General features: G+C 39.0%; 1 protein-coding gene and 1 long non-coding RNA gene across 2 annotated transcripts in view; both read right to left on the bottom strand.

The window, feature by feature from the left end:
* LOC135972183 (uncharacterized) overlaps positions 1-15,558 on the bottom strand; it is a gene marked incomplete at its 5' end in the record, with an annotated part of 112,637 nt that overhangs the window by 77,703 nt on the left and 19,376 nt on the right. The window lies entirely within an intron of this gene.
* LOC112060277 (uncharacterized) lies at positions 7,187-12,384 on the bottom strand. The gene is made up of 3 exons (XR_010598379.1): positions 12,309-12,384; positions 10,421-10,464; positions 7,187-7,826 (listed from the first exon to the last, which is right to left on the bottom strand). It is a non-coding gene; the product is annotated as an uncharacterized LOC112060277 (long non-coding RNA).

Genomic DNA, 15,558 nt, shown 5'->3' with positions numbered 1-15,558 from the left:
GCTGCTCCCGAGTCCCACTGCCCAGGGGGGGAGAACAGCTGCCGCCTGGCCCCGCGAGCCGCCCCCCTCCTCTCCCTACCACCCAACTGAGTCCTGCCTGCTCGGGGCCAGGTCGGACTCTCACTCACCCCGGCCCCGCGCTTCCCCTGCGTCTCCTGGGCCTCCCTCCAGAGCTTGTGGAGGGAGGAGGAATGGTGAGCCCGGGGAAGAGGTGGGGATTCGGGGAGGGAGCCAATCGGGGGAGGAGGGGGTGGAGTCGGGGCGGGGGTGAGGGGGTGCGAGCACTTCCGGGCTCCGGGCTCCAGGCTCCGGCGCATTTCCTTGTTTGTCCAGTGTCCCGACCGCACGTCGGTCGGGACACTGGACAAACAAGGAAATATCGGGACAGTCCCGATAAAATTGGGACATCTGGTCACCCTATCTGTGAGTAGAGTCAGGAATAGATCCCAGAACTCCTTACTCTGTCCTCTGCTCCAACCAACCATCTGATCCAGGTTCTGTGACTACATGTACTGAAAGAGTTATATTAGTACAAAACCCAAACCTCCTAATCTTCCTCCACGTGTGTTCCTTTTCCCAGTGCCTCCCCGCCCCCAAGAGGGGAGGGAGAAGAGAGAACCTGAAATGCAACTTTTTCCTTCTGGGAAACATTTAGATGTGTGATATGTAATCTCTGACTCAACAAATACTGACCAAACATTGCCAGGTCACCATTAGGCTGGTGATACAAAACAAAACAAACACCACAACAAAGCAAAGGGAGCCATGAAAGAACCATTTCCCCCCACCCCCCCACCCCCATAACTTTTTTGCTGTTTTATTTCACATCACTTGAAAAAACTTAGAGAATAATTCTCCTATAAAAGTCATATATAGTTCCCTCCCTTATCACTGTATTTTTCACTCATCATCAGTAAGGCTACAATGTAGTCCTGGAAGTCACAGATCCTGTGACTTCTAGGGCTGCAGGAGGAGGAAGTGGGACAGCGTGCCCCTGCCCTGCAACCGGGGTTGGCTGGAACCAGGACCCTGAGGCCCCAGCCCCACAGCTTCTGCTAGGGGCTGCAGCCAGGGCTGTGTGTGTGCCCTAGCCCTGAGGTGTCCCAGGCTTGGCAGGGGCTGGGGCAAACACACCCGCAGCATCCTCGGGTTGGAAGGGGCTGCAGCCAGGGCCCATGTGGCCCAACCCCATGCCTTTCACTGGGGGCTGCAGCTGGGGCCACATTCCCCCAGCCATGGCGGGGGGTTCAGTCTGTCAGTCCCCCCGAACCCATGGGACTCCTTTCCTCTGCCCTACCTAGCCCTGCCTCCCGGTTATTTTTAGTAAAGTAACGGACAGATCATGGGTTCTGTGACTTTTTGTTTATTGCTTGTGACATGTTCGTGACTTTTACTAAAAATAACCATGATAAATTTTTACCTTTAACCATCAGTAATGGTGTGTCAGAACTGTTTCTGTTGCTACACTAATTGCATAATGTCTGGTAATGAACGATCAGTTAACACTGGACATCACTGCTGAAGCTCTTACTAAATAAAATTTAACCTCACTGGAGAAAAAGTCCTCCTTGCTTTAAAATGTACTTTTATTTTGTGTAGTTGGTGGGATATTTTACTTCTTTAGTAATAAGTAAAAAGTAATCTGTGGTAATATGTAAAATACTGTATTACACATTGCGAGTTCTTCCTATTGGTATTGGAAACTATACATCCATGTACACTGAAAGAGTTAAAGTGGGTTTCCTCAGCTTCCAGTGATTTCATGGCCATGGAATTTTAAGGTTCTGAAGTGAATAGTGATTACAGCATGCTTGGAACTGCAGAGAGTTACATGTTTTAAATGCCATAAAAGTAGCACTTAATGTATTATACAGTTACTTCTCTTGCCACTGAAATCCAGACCATCCAACTACCTCTAAACCTGGTACATTTACTTTTGGAACGAACATATTCAGGGCATAAATGACAATGTAATATAAACAGATATATAAACTGAGATATAACACTAAAGCATGTTTATTACTTCTAGAAAACCAGAACAATTAAACACGATTTTAATATGCCCTATAATTTAGTGAAATAGAACTTTCCATAGCTGCCCTGAATAATAGGATTCCCCCCCACCCCCTTGTTTTTCCCATGACACTTTCATTAGAGGGCGATTCACATTGGATGCATGTTGAACTTTCTACTGACATTATGTTAATGATCATTCCAGAAACAAAGTTACAGGAATGTTTCTTGACCCAAGGTAACAATTACCATGTTGCTCATACATATTTAGAATTTCAGTTTAGAGCACGGGAAAAAAATCATACAAGTAAATTGGTGTATTGATCGTTTCGATCTCCTTGAACGGACACCCCATGACAGTATCTGTCTGCAGATTTGGTTTGACGGTGGGGGTTTCTTGTTATTTTGTTGCTTTTTTTTTTTTTTTTTTTTTTGGCAGGGGGAGAGAAGGGAGCAGGAATCCTGCTCTCAGCAAAACTACTAGAGTCAAATGGGAGAAGAATCAGGCCAAAACATTTCCTTTGCAGTGTTTGCAACCCAAACAGTGTGGTAATACATGACAATCAGAAAGGGAAAATAAACAGTAACAAACTACTCAATTCCACTTTAGTTTATAGGTATTTTACAACAGCTGAGAAATGCAAAGAGTAAACAGACAGCACAAATAGTAAAAAGGTGTGTGTAATATATATAAAATTAGGATGCCCAGTTTGAACAATTTAAGGTATTAGTAGACCTTCCCCCACAGCAAAAAGGGGCCTCCATTAAGTTAAGAATCAATTTTTTAAATTGTCTAATATGCCACATCTCCCCACCTCCAAAGGTCCATATAGTCTCAAGAATATATTTTTCTCTCTCTCTGTCTCTCAAAGTCCCACTTGACAATTCTCCTTGTACCTATGAAAAATGGATGGAGTCCACTTAGGAGCCCATCAACACCACTTCCCCATAAGGAGCTGCTACTCAGTGACACAAATCACCCTTGAACAGGTTACCTCCACAGAACTTCTAGGACCACAGTACCCAGTTAGAATATTGCAGACCAAAGTTATCTTCTTCCTGCTGTGAATCTGGAGAGACTCCACAGAAAGTCAATTGTAAACTTGAATACAATCAAGCTCATATGATTGTCAAAAGTCTTGTCTGATGGGTGCTGTGACAGACCAGTGGTCTTGCTATTCTCAGCTTATATGTTAAAATTAGGATTAGCTGTGCATTCAGATTAATGGATTGACTGCATTTCTAAAGAAGAAAAAAACCAACTAAAAAAATCTGGCTTGGAACAGGCAGAAATAAATATAAACCTGAAGTCTCCTGTATTAATACATGTCTAAATTGGGTTTTCCACATGATATCTAGGCTGTCTATATTAAGCCTCTCGGGCCAGCCTTCCACTAAATTAAGCACTTGAGTGGCTTATGGCTCACATGATTTTTAGAGCCTCACTAGGCAGCTGATTTGGTTCTTGCTGTATCTTCTGTATCGGACATTTCCTAGTCAACTTCATTTTTCAACTGTTTTGTTTTGCCACGTACAGTTCCTTTTCCTCTCCTGACGAAATGCATGTGTGAAGGCAATTACATTAGAGACCATAATCCAATGGTAGCCTTATTAGAATAGGAAATACCATTGTGAAAGGAGATCAGAATGAGAGACTGAAAGGGCAAGGTGCATGATGGGGCAATTTTCCACTTATTAAGATGCCAATTTTAACACTGCCAAACAAAACAATACCTTCATAAGCATTTCTTACTCTTAGACTTATTTTAAAGCTTCCAGGTAACTATAATGAGATCTAACAATGCCTAGAGCTGTATCCTAAACAATATCATTACTAACTTAAATAGATCTGTTTAAGCATTTGGCTTTAGGTGGGATTATTCTAAATATACAAATTGCAAAACTAGAGAGATGTAACTAAAAAAGGCTACAACTAAATGTTTCTATTAGCCTTATAAACCATCTATAAGTCAGTGTAAAAACTGCAGGAAAACAAAGTTGTTCTTCTTCCCTCTGCCCCCAATACACTGGAAACCAAGTATTTACAGTAGCACCTTTTATGGATTTGCTTGCATCTATATCAGCCCATCTCTACCTTCACCCATGCTCCCCTTCACTTGTCTAGCACAAGCCTCCTCTGTCCCTTAACATAATCTCAAAACTATCAGTACTGAAGTCTCCCTGAAGTTCTTAATTAGGACAACCTCTCCCCATTCCTTCTCCTTATACTTTATTTGTGTTAACACTTAACTCTCTCAATTGTTCTGGGATATCATTTGTTGGAATGACACAAAATAAAAAGCTGTATTGCAGTGTATACTACTACTGTACCAGGGTCTCTTTGCTACAGTCAGTTTTCATGGAGGAAAGTCTAAACCATTTAGCTTTAAATATATCTGATTTTTAGTGACTTCCATCAGAGAGTCTCATAGCATTTTACTAGTAATTAATTAATTTAGCTTCAATACCCTTGTTAGGCAAGTATTATCATCTATATTTTATAAATAAGGAAACAGAAATTAAGAGGCAAATCTTGAAATCTTCATCATGGGTGTTGAGGGCCCGACTTGAGGGTAGAATTGTTGAGGTGAACTGGCAGGGAAGCTCAGGATGTCAGCAGGCGGTGTACATACTGCATAGCACAGTTTCTCTGTACAATTCAGGAATTTGTGGGTGGAAAGGCAGATAAGCCAGAAAATCCACAGGATTTTTCAGATGTTCGAATCCACCCTCTATGGAAGAGAGTGGGCACTAGAGCATCTCCAGTTCTTGGGTTGGCAACATAGCGAGATGAAAAGTGTCTCTGCTCTGACAGCAGGGGGAGGACTGGAAAAAGACTAATTCCTCAAACAGTGAAGTGGGTTACAGTGGTGGGCAGAAGGCACAGGATGTTGGCTGTTATGATTTGCAAAGTCACACTACAGCCAGTGAAGTAAAAACGTTTTGTTATTTTAAATTAACAGGTTTTTTTTTAAAATGTCAGTGCCAATTTTTTTTCAACTGTTGAAAAATGTTGATCTGCTCTACAGTAGCTTAACAACCCCCCAAAATTTCTATTGAATATGTCTTGAAAACTGTAAAGCAGGTTTTAGTCTCTTAAAAAAAAATCACACTTAATTAAAAGTGTAATCAAAAACTCAAAATTTGAGACAATTATTTCGGCTAGCTCTAAATCACACAGGGAGCCTGTGTCACAGCAAGGAATAATAGTTAAACACTGTACGTGCAGTTCACAACTTTGGAAAACATCTAAGCCTTGGTTTCAAATAATTTCAGCTCACAGCAAAAAGGAGGACTATAGTAAATTTTAAAAGCACCCAAAACTTTAACAGATTACAACTGTTTGACAATTTTTAAGATCATACCAAATTCAAACATTCACATAGTAATTCAGAAGTGGCAAAACTTTGTGGCACTGAGGGCAGCATTAGCAAATTGCATGGGTTGGTCCTTACTTTCATATGTTGGTGTTGTAAATAAAAAATAAATGCATGCTAACATAGTATTTTCTTGGTAGATGAAAAGGAAGAGCCCATTTGAGTTCACTAGCTGCAAGAACCTGCAGTTGAATATTTTCTTTTACCTCACGCACCTTGTCTCTCTAATATCTTAGTACTGACCTGGCTACAACACAGCATACTACAAATCCTCCAACATTCAATCTTTATAGTTTTATAAACCCCATAAAATAGCTTTCAGAAAAATGACTGCTGTATTCTGAATGTTATTTTGAAAATAACTACAATATAAAAACACTATACCATTATTACTTATAAAACTGAATTAGTGACTTTCAGACTTAAATCGCTATGTAAAAAAAAAAAAAAAAAAAAAAAAAAATCAAAACACACATCAAGTCCACAACACAAGTGCAATAGAATGATGAAACCCTCAGTGCAAGTCATGTTTTAAAATGGAACTGGTCTCGTTTGAGTTGAGCATAAAAAGCTAAAATAACTTCTCTGTCAACAAGAAATTAGGCGGCTGATTAGATAAGGCATCACTGATTCTTCTAAGTAAAAAAATTAAATTACTAAAATAGTTATTCATCTTTATCTGTATGTTCACAAACTTCATGTTTTTATGATATGTCCATAATGTCACACAGGGACACTGGTTGGGTCAAGAGGGTTGGTAGTTAACTAAACAGGCTTATGGGTTTCAAAAAGGTATTTTCTTTAAATGTAACATCTTTGCAAACTGAAACCTTAGGAGGGCAGATAATATTCCCATTTTTAAATTATGTTACACTTGGTTAGAAATCAAATTATATACGTAATTTGCATTCCCCCCTGGAAACATGAGGCCCTTCACACCAATGTTAACCTGCTAAGCAATTTCTTAACCCAAACCAAGTTTAATAAGTAAACTAGCAAATTATAATATATCAAAATTATATACATATAAAATATTTTATATGAGTGATCAAAAGAGATCAGAATTACATGTTCTATTGGTAGTTCTCTAATGGAACTCTCTCAAAATATAACCTTTCAAAACATAAGAAATCACTGCATACAGACTATATCTTACACATATTTGATATCCATATTGGATACAGATATCAATGTATTTATTAGTGATGAGGGTGTGAATCTAACTTCAAGAGGCAATACAACTGGCATTTTGCTTTCTCCTCAATTCGTTTGTGCCATAATATCGCCGTACCTGATTAATAACATGTAATGATTTGAGACACTTGACGCACAATGGAGTTTCATTGAAACTTAAGATCCTGACTGCTGTAGATACAAGCCAGATCCCTATAGTTATTGTTTAGTTATAACTAGTTAATTTTATTAATACTACAGTTTACTAAAAACAGTCAAAAGGCACTGATCTATAACTCTAAGCTAATATCTAGCTCAAAAACAATGGGCATTGCAAACACTGATTTCACATAATCAGACCATCTAATTCTTGAACTGTTCAAGCACTGTATATTACCAGTATCTTATTTATCTGCCAGTGCTCTTAACTTTTTCTAAAACAAACAAACAAACAAACAAACCCATAACAAAACAAGAAGAAGATTATAGACAACAACAGCAGTTCAGAGCAGCTTTGTTTGAGGAAAAGGCCAGGAAGCTTATTATTCAATGCAACGGTTGGAAAACAATGTTCAACTAGTTTGCAGAGTAAGGGATGCTGAATAATAACAAAGTGATACATGTCATATTCCACTCCTTGTTTTATTCAACTTAAAATGTGGATGGCAATGCCACTGCATAAACATAACACACTTATTACATTTCAACAAAACCCTACCGAGAAAGACAGTAAATAGTGTCACAACATTATAGTCTGTATCAACCCTTTTTGGGCCTTGTTTCCAATCCCTTTGTTGTTGATCAACAGCAAAATATTTCATTTGTGGGCTGTTCTTGAATCTTCTGTCCTCAGCCAGCACTTCACTGAAAGCTCATTTAGCTCACAGCCTCTTTTTAGTAAATGCTGCTTCTATTTGTGCTTCTTCCCACCCTTTCTTCCTCACATGAACAGTTTTTCTTGCTGTAAGGTCACTTGACTGTATTTGTAACTTTGGCTCAGGTGCAAGTCTCCTAACCCTATCCCTCAATGTTTATCTTCTGGCAGAGTATTTATATACAGGCCACTAAACTTTGTCAAAGAGCTTTTTCTTTTACATTATTAGTACTCTGAAGCATTACACCCTTGGCTCCCTTTTCCGTTTCATGATGGAAAAAACAAGATCCAAATTCTCAAGTAACTTTTGATTGACATATACAAAGCTTTAGCTTGGTCACCTGGCAGCAGAGACATCACGATTTAAAGTCTTCCTGCACAGTTAGCCTCTGAATGACAAAGAAAACAAAGAAGTTGGCAGTTATAAAGCAAGACAACAGGTTGTAAAACAGCAATTGTAGAATATGCTGAAAGAGGTGTGTGTGGTTTTTTTTTTTTAAACACCTACCGGTTGAATCCAGTGCCCACTAAAGTTAGGTGTGAGCCTTTCCAAATCAAGAATTCAAGAAGGTAGAACCACAACAGGACTACTGACTTATTTAAATGAAAAGATTTATGTACAGAATGAAATAAAACAATATTTTAAAGCTATATATACTAGATCAAAGACTAAACCTCTTGGCCCTTACATCAACACTTCAAGACTCTAGAAGAACAGCTCTCTCAAAACACCAAATGCATCTACACCACTAAGTTCTGGGATGCTGTTTTGGTCCTTGGAGGGAAAGAGCTGTAGGTCCACCACCCTGGATCAAAACCAGCATGCTTTACACTGCCCAACAAAAAGTGGTTTTGACATCCTGAACAATGGATTTCTCCTCTGAGCTACTGAACTACTGGGGGTGAGAGGCTGTTTTGCTTTGACTCCCCTTACAGGTTGGACCACAACTGCTGTTCTCCAGCAGTCTCCTTTTCCACACCAAATGTGAGCTAATATTTGGGGGAATCGTCTTTCCATCTGCCATCACTGAGTCTCCTTGAAAATTCTGGTCTAAGCTCTAGGAGGGCCAGCTCTTATCAGTCACCATGGAAGATGCCTATTCCTCCTACCATGGGCCCTGTTTGTCTGGGTTTATGAAACCCTAGTAGATAAGGAATGAAACTCCCTCACAAAAAAAATCTCTCCAAAAATATCTGCTCCTTGGGAAAGTTCCGAGGGGCCTATAAACTGTCTGGTACTCATACATGACTCCAGATTGACCCATGTTCAACCAACCCATTATTCCTCAATGCTAGACTGAGTACTACCACCTCAGATCAATGGGCCTGTAGCTTTCTGCGTCACTGGCCAGCCTTGGAGACAAGTAAATAGGGGTTATATTACTAACAGGACTGCAGATAGTCCCAACAGACATTCCCAGCCATCATTTGTGGCTTGATGAGAACCCTGATCCACACAATTTTTTATTATATTATAGTGTGAAGAACTCTGCTGTCAGTATCACAAAGGTGAATTTTAGTCTCATATAATTATGCTAAGTACATAAGTTAACACTGCAAAAACTGCTGTGACTTTCGTTCTCTGATATTCATTTAAGTTTGCAAATTTAATGCTACCTTCATGTGGGTTTTGTGCATTTAATTTTATACGTATGTTTTAAAATAAGTATTTGCAACAGAATAAAAGTGCTTTGCTTTGCTAACTATCCCATATCTAATAACAAAAGAAAGAGAAAGCAATGATTACACAAGTATTCCAGAGAGGTAACAGATTACTTCATAGGCCCTAATACTTGCAGAAGGTGGGAGAAGGGGTTGTTTTGTTTTTTATTTCAAGTGAAAACTCAGTCTGAAGGAACCATACACCCTGATAACTGTGGAATTTGAGTAAGTAGTATAGACGGATATTTTTCTTACTCAATGGGATATTATTATTACTGGTAAATGCATATAAAAGTGTGAACTTACTTGCATAGGTAGCTTAAAAAGAAAACACAGACAAACCTTCCAGAATACAGCATGTAGCAATTAGTAATGAAGCAGAACTTGCGTTTACAGCAATATGCAAAATAGCACTATACACAATCAGGGTGTGAAACAAAATTTTCTTTTTAAAGGGTGAAGTTTCAAAGAGGAAAACAAATGTTTCTGTGCAGAACTGAACAGCACAAAGAATACCTGAATATCCCTTTGTTTGTGGGTTCTTATAACGGCTATATGCCTAAATTCTCTGCAGGATCTTGCATATTCTGGGAATTGTGCTTTTCATCACTCCACTGCAGAGTTACTTAAGTCAATTTTCCTGATAGTTGAGGCACTTTAAACTGGTGTGGATATTTTTAATTTTTAAATCAGCATGTGCAAGGAAAAACTGCCTGTCTTGATCAGGCACACTAAACAAGTCAGTCTCCACAAAAAAATCTTGCTAATTACAGTCAGGACTGCTCTATATGACACTGCATGATGCATAAGGATTTAGTACTCCAAGTGATTAGTCACTAAAGTGCACACACTATTTGATAAATTTACCATATACTGTAAGCAGCGGCTTATAGTTAATTTGCAGTGACTCGCGCGCGCTCTCTCTCACACACACACACACACACACACACACACACACACACGTGTTTTACGCAGTAATGAGGCAATGTCATTAGAACAGCCCACTTCTGATCCTCACAGCTTTTTCCATTGCCATTTTATTCTCTTCCTAGCTAAATAAAGTTGCAGTTATTTAAAGAAGTTCCAGAAATGTGTTATCAGCTATTTCCCTCATGTTCTGAGAAAAAATAAAATTAGTTTAGTAAAGGCACTCAGATACCACAGCAGTTCTTAATAAGATTATTTGATCAATATCCTGCCATTGGGAAATATGCTAACAGTGGTATATTTTACATTCACACAGAGTGCCTTTCATCCTTATAAATCCCAAAATGCATTTCACACAACCTACGTGCAGTACATGCAGGGATTACTTCCTCACTGAAATGCAAGCAGCTCCAGTCATGGATGACAGTCAAGTGATAACTAGATGAAGAGGAGAATGGGAAATTATAGACAAGAATATCTAGGGTATCCCCACGTTTTGCAAAACATGCCACTGGATCTTTACAATATACACAGAGCAAACAGGTCTGATCTCAGAGAGCCAGACATGCAACTGCATGGAAATCAATTTATACACTTTGCAAGGAGGATTCAACCCTGGTATTTAGCCTTACCGTTTTAGGGAGTCTGGATATTCCAAACCTAATACTTAGACCACTAATTCAACCCTTATGGGCTTTGGTTGCTTACTACTTCCTCAGCATGTCCATAAACAATGACGTCAATGAAATTGCTGTTAATTTTAATATTAAACAAATGCTTTAAACAGAATCTTAATTTGTATCATCCATCTATTTAGACTATATGCTCAAGGCAGGGATCATGTCTTTCTCGGTTTTGTAAGATGGCAAGAACACCCAAAGCACTTAAATAAAAGAAATACTGGTTTCAGGATCAGATATTTTACTTCATAACAAGTGAGGCTATGAGCAACATTTTTAATAAAACAAACATACACCACATGGGGCTTCTCAATTTCCTTTTAGCTGCATTTACCCAGCCCTTTTAAACTACATTTTCACCTTCATTCAAATGTCTAAAGATAACTCTAGGCAATAGTAAAGGTTAAGATAAATCATAGTCTTCATTAATAATCCAAAGGGGAACCTGGGGGAAGAGGAATCAGAATGTCACTGCTTAATGCCTGATATTGTGGCTCTAATGCAGGGTAACAAAAGCTTGCCCTTTATAGCAACTGTCATTAAGTTGGATAGTTTTTAAGGCTCCACGCTGGAAAAATGTATTTAGTGATGTGTCCAGAAGTTTTACAAAGAAAACTGCAAGAATTCTCTTCTAATAAAGAGCATCCCCTACACAGCTATTTCACACCCACACAAATGTGTTCTACATATCCTTCCCACTTTCTCTGAAAACACGTTATGTAGACAAGACAAACTATAATTTGAGAGACCTGAAAAATAAAGTGCACACAAAGTAAGAATATATACCCACACACAGTCAAATATACAACAGATAGTCTGTATTTATAACGTTAAAATACACTGTTAATTTGCACAGAGAGTAAATACATTCTGTGGCTATTAAATATATATATTTATTTATTTCTACATATAAAAACAAACAATCTTCTGAGAACTTCAAAAACAAACATATCAGGATCAGATGTTTGAAAAACAGGGCAATGCCCTATAAAATAAAAATGTTATTGAAACATTTTCCAACAACCTTTTTTAACAGTTAAACTGTTAAAAAATATATATTTTCCACAGTCAGATCAGGAACATCTTGCTCCCTCTTATACGGTCACATATGGTTCCGGCCAGAAAAGAAAAAGCACTTCCCCATCTGCATAATTTAGGGAAGGAGTCCATGGCGTCAAAAGGAAAAAAACAAGTCATGCCACCTGCATGCCAGCGAGCATGGCCTGTGGGGGCTCCCTATGCCACAGCACAGGGAAGGGGTGGGTTAGCAACGTGAAGGATGGAACAAGCCAGGTGAATCCATACTGACATGTATCCACTAGCCGTTCATGGAGAGAACTTACATAGGCCATGGGAACACATAAGGCCTAGCTAAGTCTTCAATAGTTGCCTTTGAATAAGTCTGCTACTTCTCTACATTTTGAGGAGGGAAGTAGGGTGTCCTTCCCTTCTCCAAAGCCCTGAAGAACATCCCAAACATCTAGTTACCTGAGATGTTAACACTCTTAGACCAACAATCATGCACACTATCACACCCACTATTAGTATGCATGAAGCAGGCATCTTAAATTTACAGAAGATAATTTTATGGTAACAACTTACAGTTCAACAATAATAGGAAATGGTTTGGAAGACTCGTCAATAATTCCTACACAATATCCTTGAGTGGAAATTGTTCCTAGGGAGAGGGATTTAAAGAAGTATTTGTTACAAAACAGAGGCTTTGTGTGATACCTAATATGCTCCACAGCTAGAGGTCTACAGAGACAACTCAGCTGGGGAATTAATGACAGATTCAGACAGAGACAGCCTGTAGTAGCAGCAGCTGCAGAAGGTAACATTAGGCATTCAGTGCACCAGTCTACATCCACATACAGCCCTGCTGCTCCATATGGCAACCAGGGGAAGTATCTGAAAAGCTTTTCTGGAGTCAGATTGAAACCAGGCTGCTAACTGAACCAACATTAAAGACAGTGTCATCACTGATGCACTTAGAGCCCTAAGAACAGTGTCAGAATGCTGCTTTGCAGACCTACCCAGAGTAGTGCACGCACGCACACACACTATTTATTTTTTAAAAATTGGTTCACATAGATAGTGCCTTTGGACAGTGAATATATATTTAAAAACCTTCAGTAATGGAGTCAAGATTAAAAGCAAAAATAGATATTTAGCACTGGTAAGAAGTTCCCATAAAAGATCATATCAATGTTGAGGTACATAAGCTTTTGGGTACGGTACTTAAGTGAACACTTAACTGGACAGACACATTGATTTTAACATGCTGAAATGTTTTTAGCATAATTGAAGATGCAGTTTCAACATGCTCCTATATTCATTTTGGGTGTATGCCACTAAGGCTAGGTCTACACTACCCGCCTGAATCGGCGGGTAGAAATCGACCTCTCGGGGATCGATTTATCACGTCCCGTTGGGATGCGACAATCGATCCCCGAATCGGCGCTCTTACTCCACCAGCGGAGGTGGGAGTAAGCGCCGCCGACAGAAAGCCGCAGAAGTCGATTTTGCCGCTGTCCTCACAGCAAGGTAAGTCGGCTGCGATACGTCGAATTCAGCTACGCTATTCACGTAGCTGAATTTGCGTATCTTAAATCGACTCCCCCCTGTAGTGTAGATGTACCCTTAGTTCAGCCCATCTCTACCAACCTGGCCCATTACGTTGATTGCTTCATTTTTCATTCACAAGTCATAACACTGAGTTTATCAAACAGTTTAGCAAGTTGACTGAGGGGGCCAGATTCTGTTCTCAATTACACCACTGCAAATCTGGAGTAACTCCACTTAAATTAGTGGAGTTACTCCAGATTTACATAAGAGTAATGAAGTAGAATTTGGTGCCAAATACATATTGAATTTTCTATAGATAAAGACCAGTAGAACATTTAACCATGTATCATGTAGGTACACACAGATTTTTATAAATTACAAATCTAAATCTTTTGCTTGCCCTGAATTTGTAACAGCATAACATGCTAGCACCCAAAGAAACTAGCCCTATAATCAATGAGACAAGTTAAAATGCGTTATTTATACTCTGGCAATTATATCTACACATGCAAACCAACAGAACAGCTTATCTCTCCAATGATACCACAATGTTGTACTCAGACATGGAAGCATTATAATTATGAATCAGATCATAATTAGAAAAGAATAGGACAGTTTAGAGCCTACTGCTGTGTAACGAGCAGCATCTTGTTAGCTGTGAATGCAGTTACTGTACTTATTAAATCAAGAAGCAACAATTATGAATGTACCATTAAAGAGAGCCAGAAATGCTGCTGCTTCATGTAGCTTGATTATCTGTTCTGCTCAGGGACTGAGTAACAAGTGAAACATAAGTACTGCACCTTGCTGTCATAATAATAATAAACTGGATATATTAGCTATGTTATCAAAGGGAAAACCCGCAAACATTACAATGCTAGGAACAATGCTAGGAACCAGGAAAGATAAGGGGGGGAGGGGAGAGTAATTTTTAAATTTAATAGTTTGGTGTGCAAGCATGCTCAATGCTGTCCAGATCAAGGAATACTGTCAAGCTAAAAACCCAAACCTGACCAACTTAAGAATAATTTCATTTATAACAGCAGCATGCACTGATTTGTTTACTGAATTTTTTAAAACAAGCAAATTCCAGAGGAAAAAAGTATTTTTAATCTCTTATTTTGTTCCTCTACTTTACTATGTGACCCCTTTTCCTAAAAAAATTACTATTTGTTGTAAAGCATGCATGGAAGAGGTTGATTGGACTGTCGAGTTCCTGTTAGAGTCTCAACACAGCAAAAAGTAGAAGACCTCAGTCCTTTATTTACTGAATGTATAATGTAGAAAGTGTTTCTGTATCAAAATGTCCTTTTCCAGCTGTAAAATGTCAATCCAACCATCCCTTCACATGCATGTGCGCACACATACTTTTGTTGTTTCTAATGCACTTACACATTCACAAATGCAAAGCAGGACAAACTCATGGCTAGAATGATTTGTTGGGAAAAACTCTCTTAAATGGCTGTGTTTGGTAAGCTTACTTGTCTATGAACCAGCATCACTGATATCACCAGGAACACGCAGAGTTCTAGAAGTTAAACTTAAAGCTAATGTTGCTTAATAGTAGGAGACTACCACATTATTGCATCTCACTACAAAATGAAGTATTTTTTTAAAGCACATTTAGAATCACAAGACAATTTTCCCTCCCTCCCACCCACCACCTTCAGCTACAACAAATGGGTGGTTCAGTAAAATTTCAGGACTCAAGAAAAGTTAACTATTTTTAAGTGCAAGACTCACAATACTGCTTTGTACAAGAACGAATCATTTTAATCTGGTAATTATTTTTCAGTCAGAAAGTATTTTAGCTTTTAAGCGGATATAATGTTGGGTTTTATTCAAACAATGATTGCCATTCATCCAGAAGATGCTTTGTGTGTGATGTGGCAAGCACCTTAACCCCAGTCTTCTCCCACCCGTAGGAGAAAACGAGTGTTGCTGGCATGGTTTGCTCATCTCTCACTTGGGTAGGAATCTCCTAATTGGTAATACAAAATGCTAATTAATCACTGCACTTGCTCAAAACCCTCAAAGTCCAGGATAAAGTCTCTAGACCTCACCCAAAACCATGATTTTCTCAGTTTTCCCAACTGAATAATCTTCAGAAAGAGTCCTTCTGGTGAAGTAGACAAGCTTAACCCAGTGCTCAATGACTAAACCTCTTCAAATATCCCTGGCCCCCTGCATTCTAATCTGAATTAGGAAAGAGGCATTGTTCATTTCTTGGGGACTGTGGAATATGACTGGCATGCATTCTCTCACTTGTATTTAGACAGCAATT

This window comes from Chrysemys picta, chromosome 2, assembly GCF_011386835.1.
Source record: "Chrysemys picta bellii isolate R12L10 chromosome 2, ASM1138683v2, whole genome shotgun sequence".
NCBI lineage: Eukaryota > Metazoa > Chordata > Testudines > Emydidae > Chrysemys > Chrysemys picta.
This window is presented reverse-complemented; position numbering and strand designations above follow the sequence as displayed.